Here is a 7,447-nt window from a genome sequence, read left to right as displayed (position 1 = left end):
GTGGTGTCTGCTTTCCTCTTCACGCCCTTCTTCTGCTGGACACACACACACACACACACACACATGAGCGCCTACGCTTGGACCGCTGTTGATTCTGACTCACATAAATGATTCATCGGATGTTTCCAGTGTCGTTTCAGCCGCCATATTTGCTTCTCTTTCACATTTTGATTCACACCCAAAAGAAGGTAAAGACAAACTAAACTGTTCAAATTACCACCCAATCAGTCTACTTCATCAAGATTATAAAATCTTTACATCCATATTAGCCAAAAGATTGGAGCATATCCTCCCAGATATAATAAATTTAGACTAGACAAGGTTCATAAAGAACAGACCAACCAGAGACAATATCAGAAGAACCCTAAACGTGATCAACCACATCAAGAAGAACAAGCAATTATACTGGGAATAGACGCACAGAAAGCGTTCGACACTGTAGACTGGTCATTCTTACTTGTCCCAATTCAACTTTTCCAGTAAATTTATAAATATCAGGATTTCCCCCCAGAAAACTTGCTCAGCCCGGTGGTCGGGGTGCCGAGGCGGTCCACCGTGTTTTTTTTTAAAGGTTTTATTGGCTCTAGTGGCCGTTATTTGATAGTTAATTTACAGGAAACTGGGTAACGAGAGAAGGGGAAGACAGGAAGCAAAGGTCACCAGGCCGGGAATCGAACCTGTGACCGCCACGTCGAGGATTAAGGCCTCCATATGTGGGTTGTGCTGAACCCCTGGCCACCACAGCACAGCCAGCGGTCCACCGTGTTTTTGTATTAAAAGATGTTAAGGTGACAGGAAATTTTAAAATATTACTGTGTAATTATATGTTACGGGAAAACATTGCCAGTGAAACATTACTTAAACCCACAACTAGTCTTAAAAACAACAAATAAAAAGTCAGCGGCTCCATCGGGCCCCCAGGGCTTCAGGGGCCATAAATGCTGATATTTTAACAGATGCATAAATGTAACATTTGTTTACTGAGATGATCAATGCTGCTAAATTTGATTTAACGGTTTCAGCATACATAAGATAAAATATTTTAAATTGTTTAACCTTTAAATGTAAGATTTTAAGGAGCTGCCAAGTTTACTTTGTACAAGTTCAAAGAACAATATTCATAGTTATTGTTTTGTTACCATAGCAACAATCTGATGCTGTGAGTTTAATCTTTGAGTTTGAGCTGTTTGTTCACAAATACAAATTAATAAACTGGATTATAACTGATTGTTTTTAGGTTGGCCAAATAAACTACACACAGTTAAACACAGAAGCTGTTAGAGCTGCTGATGTTTTAGCAGCTAGAGGGGCCCCTCAGTCAGATTCTGCCCCAGGCCTCATCAGCCTTGGATCGGCCCTGCAGGATGAGTTAAACCTGCTGCACTGAGCAGAGATGAGCAACAAACAGGAGATTTAATTCAATGCTGCTAATGTGGCTCTAGCAGCTCTGACATTTCTGTCTGTTGAGTTTTAATAAGAATCACAGAAACTGTTTTGGTCGGTCCAGTTTATCGGAGGAGCTTCTCAGACCTCCGCTCATTAACTCTGACTAAGTGGACAAAGCAAGGATACGGTTTGATGCATAATAACAATAATACTAAAAATAATAATAGAATATAAAATCAGCGTGATGCGTTACAGACAGGAGCGAAAGCTCCTCACCAGGCTGAACCTGCATGATCAGGTTAGTGCTGGTTCCTTAACTAACACACCGGCCAACCGGGAACATAGATAAACTTGATCAGTGCAGGCAGAGCCGGGCGCTGGGCGGCGTGTTGAGATGGTAAAGCCGCACAAAATTCTTTGTTCACAAATGTAAATCATTCTCACTACTCGCTCAACGCACCTCTGAAAGCGACTACAAGTTATTCCTGCGGTTCACGTAGAGCTGCACAACTAGAGCCAACTAGAGTGGTGTTTAAAGTCCTACCTTGATCAAAAACTCTGGAAAGAATCATAATTCCTCACAGGGGTTGATGTAAATATCCATACAGGTCAGCCTGAGTCCAGTTTGAGTGAAAGGAGGCGATCTGCTCTGAGGTAAACTTAATCCAGCTGCTGCAGCGCAGAGGCGCCAGCGGTGTGATTGGTTCAGCTTTAAATGCATAAACTATACACCTATCTTTTATAAATATCTCTTTTAAGAATAAATCTGCTCCGCCAGTGAAGCGCTCAGAGCAACACAGATGCTTGCAATCCGGCTTAAAAAAAATTTTTTTTTTTTTTTTTAATTATTATTTTCCCAAAAACATAAACAAGAAAGGCTTAGCCTGGCGGTGGCGCTAGTAAAGGATGGCGGGCCGCCAGGCCTATAATACACTGGGGGAAACCCTGAAGATAAGTCAGGAACTGTACAACAAGCCTACAGGTAAGATTCGGATCAGTGGGGGGTTATCAGAAGAAAGAAAAATTGAGCAAGGGTGCAGACAAGGATGTTCCATGTCCCCATTACTATTCGCCAGAGTTACGATGAACCTTTGGCACAATGGATTAGATCAGTGTTTCTCAACCTTTTTTGGGCCAGCGCCCCCTAGCCTTTATCCAGGTCCCTCACCCCCCACCAAAGAACCTGCAGGCTACTTTGCACTGACTGTTATTTTATCATTAATATTACTATCACTATTGGAGATGTTTTTATTTTTATGCTTGTTTCTGTATTTGTCATCAAAAATAATTTCCCAGAGAACAAAAAAGTCATGGGAATAGAAATTATTTTCACAGGCATCTATGAAAAATTTCATGAACATTCAAGTTAAAATCTGTAGGCCTAACAGCAGCCAATCAGTGGAAAAATATTCTTGTTCTTTGCCATTTTCTAGTTGTTAAATATTCCACAAAATGATAAAAGATGAACAACATGCCAGTTTAAACTTTGATCTATCTGCAAAACGACTGAGCTCTGCAGCATTAAAACATGGATAGAACTGTAACTACATTAATCACAGCTCTTCTTCTATTCAGTGTTTCTGTCGGTTTCTGGTGGTGCAGCTCTGTGCTGCCTTCAGGAGAATGGGACATCAGAGCATCATCCATAAAATTTCACCCACATGGCATTTATTGTGCAAACCAGAGCTTTCAGTGGAAAAACTAAAGTTCCTTTTAATGCCATACAAATATGAGACAGAAACATGGATTATATCTTTATATAGACCTGTCTATTGATTATAGATTAATAGTTCGCTGCTCCGTTCTACAGAGTTTTCTGCAATGTGCGCAACGTGTTTTTCTTTTTTTTTTAACCCCGTAAGGCGTGGAGCGGCTGGGAAGTGCATATCGATGGAGAACAGCAGACTGGCATAAACCTTTTAGCTCCGGTATTTTGGTGAAGAGCTGCCATCGATACGTTGCAGCCAGGCATGTTGTAATGTTACACAACACAGTTTTACCAAGTAGCTCAAAGTCTAAGCTGGTATTGTTGTGCATATAAGGTGTAAAGTTTACCTTCAACCAAACGCCCCCCAAAGGAATCCCAGCGCCCCCCTTTTGTAAAAATTTCCGCCAGCGCCCCCTGCTGTCCTCTGAACGCCCCCTGGGGGGCGGTACCGCCCACGTTGAGAACCGCTAGATTAGACAAAAACACCAAAATACACGGCATAAAGATAAACCATAATGAAGAAAAATTAGCACTATTTGTGGATGATATTTTAATCTACCTGGCAAGAGTCCAGGAATCCCTCCCAGAATTACATAAAATCTAGTTGGAGTGCGGGAAATTTTCAGGTTACAAACTGAACTCCCCCAAATCTCAGGTCTTGACATTCAAATATTCACCCGACAATACTGACTATGAAACCTTCAAAATAAATTAGGATATGGATTCAATTGTATATTTAGGAGTGACCATTCCTAAAGACCCAAGGAATGTTGTCTCAGCAAATTATGACCCATTAATGACTAAAATAAAAAATGACATATCCAGGTGGAGCCTATTGCCCTGTCTGGGCCTCATGCTAACAGTAGAAGCCATCAAAATGATGTTGCCAAAATCACTATACTTTTTTCAGACACTACCAGCAGAACCAGCCAAATCTATGTTCCAAGAAATCAACAAACTGATTTCAAGATTTATTCAGCAAGGGAAACAGCCCAGCACTAGATTTAAAACTTTACAGCTGAGAAAAAGTAAAAGATGAGTAACTATTACAAAGCAGCACAAATAAATCCACTGGTGGAGATGTGTGACTCCTCAACACTGAAAATGAAAGGAGACTCACTGTACAAACAAGCAGCAATTGGAAAAATAGACTTAATAAAAGACCTTAAAAATCTCAATCCATGTTCAGAAACAGCACTTAAGACCTGGTCAAAATTAGTAAAAGAAAATAAAGTCCTGTTTACCAATTAGATGGATAGCATATGATCAACACTTTACCCCAAATAAAATAGATAATGCATTTAAAAATGGATTGAAATGGCCTTGGTAAAATATAATGATTTATATCATAAAGGCTGCCTGAAGACCTTTCAACACATTAAGCAAAAATATGGTCTTGATAACACAGATTTGTTTTGTTATCTACAAATCTGGCACTATTTAGAAAAAACAAATAGAGATTAACCAGACAGAACATTTATTCATATATTAAATATCTTTCTAAAATCATATCAATCAACCTCTGTTAATAAATTAACATCTAAAATGTATAATGGGCTACAAAACCTGGAGGGTTTTATATATATATATATATATATAAAACATTATATATTAAGGAGAATTGGGATGAGGAAGGGAGCCACCAAATTCACATTGCAGAGTCAGACATCTTGAAGAACTGTTGGAAATGTACATCATCACTAACAAATGGGGAAGATGCTTCTTGGAAATGGCAGCTCACAGGAGCAGAAATGCAGAGATCATGATGGAGGTTATGTGGGTGGAAACAAGCTGGAGCTGTCCTCAGCTGTTTTCTTACTGGGGGATAATTAAGCAAAGTGTGGAGATCGTTATTGGGACCAACTTTGCTCTAAACTTTGAGACTGCTATTGGCAAACGACCAAACTGTGTACAGTGACCCCTCGTTTTTCTTGGGGGTTGCGTTCCGAAAATAACCCGCGATTAGTGAAATCTGTGAAGTAGTTACTTTTATTTTTTACGATTATTACACAGCATAAATAAATACTCCAAATTGAAACCAAAGAACAAAACCTGTTTCCAGCTCAGCGGATGTTCATCAATCGGGCCTTAATGTGATCAGGAGTCGTGTCATTAAAGCGTCTCCTCCAAGCTGCCCTGTGAGATTCACAGCTGGATCTACGGCAGAGCGACGGATCTGAGCCTCCGGTCGGGTTCTGCGCTGATTCTGGCCAGTTTTTTCCACCAGGAATTCAAAGTTTTCAGCTTTCATCTCCTGAATGGCCAATCTGTATTACTTACATTTAAATACGGTGTTGGCACACAGGTAGAGAAGAACCGCAGAGACTGTTTAGCCAATCAGGACGCAGAACACAATGCACTGTGAAAAAAACTGCACAAAAAAATAATCCGCGAAGCAGCGAGACGGCGAAAGGTGAACCGCGATATAGCAAAGGATCACTGTAGTGGGATTATATAAAACAAACATGTTCAATATAAAGCTAATTGGCAGTAAAAAAGCAATCACTCGGAAATGGATGACTGACAAAACCCAGAAGACTGGATAAAGATCATCCAGGACAAGATGGAGGAACTGACATTTACAGTGAAGCTGGAGCAAGACAGATTTGAAAGGTGTTGGACCCCCTGGCACCAGCAACCCTCCCGACCACTAAGAGACCAGGGTGTATAGAAAATGAGTGGATGGACGGACCAGATCTGGACCTAATGAAAGTGAAGTGATACCCGTCGTTCCTTAGCTACTCTGTTCGGCTTGGACCATTTGTTTACTTCGATGTGATATTGGTCTGCTCATTCTTTTTCCTCCTCATTATTCTGAGAGGAGTTGGGGGGAGGAGGATAAAAAAGGGAAAAATGGAACGCTAAATACCGGAGACGGGATAATCACATGAAGGCGTAGACCAATATAACACACTGAATAGATGGTTGTATAAGACTACATCACATTCTTCATGTTGTTCCTTAATAAAAATTAGAATGGAAGAAAAAAACAACTGAACTTTGATTTCTTCATGTGTGACTCCAAGTCTGAACGTTTTAGGAAGAAAATCACCATTTGTTGGAGTTACTGTTGGATCTGTACAGAAGTGCATGAATGTTCTGACATGATAAAGAGTTTGTCCTCACATCACTGAGAACATTTGAGTACTGATGTACTCAGATAGATTTGACTTTGGATCTTCAGAACCTCAGTCAGCTGACTGTCAGATTCTATTTATATCAACATTTTTCAAATTTGTATTTTTATTAAACGTGTAATAATTAATACTTAGATGTGTTTGTGTGTTTATTTCTTAACTTCATGAAGGATTGTGTTTGTGGGTGGAAGCTTTTCTGTAATTTAATATCTGATCTGAATTTTAATGGTGCAAACTGAACTGAACTGACAGGAAGTCGTTTCAGGTGAAGCCGTTACCTTGACAACAGGCTGTGCAGAGGGCATCATGGCTGCCGGGGTCTGCGTGGCGGGCACAGGGGGCGTGGCGGGCACCGGTGTGGGCGTGGTCGAGATGACAGGTGTCTGAGAGGGGGAAGGAGAGGGGTAGGAGGGGGGCGGGGAGGCGGAGGACTCCGCCTGCTGACTCACTGAGGGCGAGAGACGGGGAGAGAGAGAGGGAGAGGTTACATAGATATAAAACAATTACCACAACAGAAACCTACAAATGAAATACACGTCTGTAAAAATGGAAAAATAGACTTTAAATCTTTCCTAGAAAACATTAATAATCCATCAGCATTGTAATCCTTTCCCTCTGCTTCCTTCATTCATTATTAATGAAACCATTCTGATAGTATTCTACTGCAAGGAGCCAGGTAAACCACAGCTCAGCAAGAATTAGGTCTGAAATCTCTGTCACACACCTGACACCTCAGCAAGATAAATGTGCAGCGCTAGCAGCATCAGCAGCGCTAGCAGCATCAGCAGCGTCGGCAGCATCAGCAGCGCTAGCAGCATCAGCAGCGTCGGCAGCATCAGCAGCGCTAGCAGCAGCAGCAGCGCTAGCAGCAGCATTAGCAGTATTAGCAGTATTAGCAGTCAGGGTCTCCTGTCGGTCCACCGTGTTTTTGTACTGAAAGATGTTAAGTAGGCAGGAAATGTAAAAATATTACTGCGTAATTATAGAGTAAAGGGAAAACATTGGCAGTGAGACACTATTTAAATCCACAACTAGTCTTAAAAACAACAAATAAAAAGTCAGCAGCTCCATCGGCCCCCAGGGCTTCAGGTTCCATAAATGCTGATATTTTAACACAGATACATAAATGTGACATTTGTTTACTGAGATGATCAATGCTGCTAAATTTGATTAACGGTTTCAGCATATATAAAATAAAATATTTTAAATTGTTTAA

General features: G+C 40.7%; 1 protein-coding gene and 1 long non-coding RNA gene across 4 annotated transcripts in view; one reads left to right on the top strand and one right to left on the bottom strand.

Annotated features, from left to right (window-relative positions):
- Window positions 1-7,447, bottom strand: part of LOC103156311 (bromodomain-containing protein 3-like) — an 18,709-nt gene that overhangs the window by 5,217 nt on the left and 6,045 nt on the right. The window lies entirely within an intron of this gene.
- LOC107833876 (uncharacterized) overlaps window positions 1,169-7,447 on the top strand; it is a 7,450-nt gene continuing 1,171 nt past the window's right edge. The window contains exon 1 of the long non-coding RNA XR_001659652.1: window positions 1,169-2,040. This is a non-coding gene — a long non-coding RNA (uncharacterized LOC107833876). The remainder of the gene's footprint in view (window positions 2,041-7,447) is intronic.

Source organism: Poecilia formosa, unplaced genomic scaffold (assembly GCF_000485575.1).
Source record: "Poecilia formosa unplaced genomic scaffold, Poecilia_formosa-5.1.2 Scaffold473, whole genome shotgun sequence".
Taxonomy (NCBI): domain Eukaryota; kingdom Metazoa; phylum Chordata; class Actinopteri; order Cyprinodontiformes; family Poeciliidae; genus Poecilia; species Poecilia formosa.
This window is presented reverse-complemented; position numbering and strand designations above follow the sequence as displayed.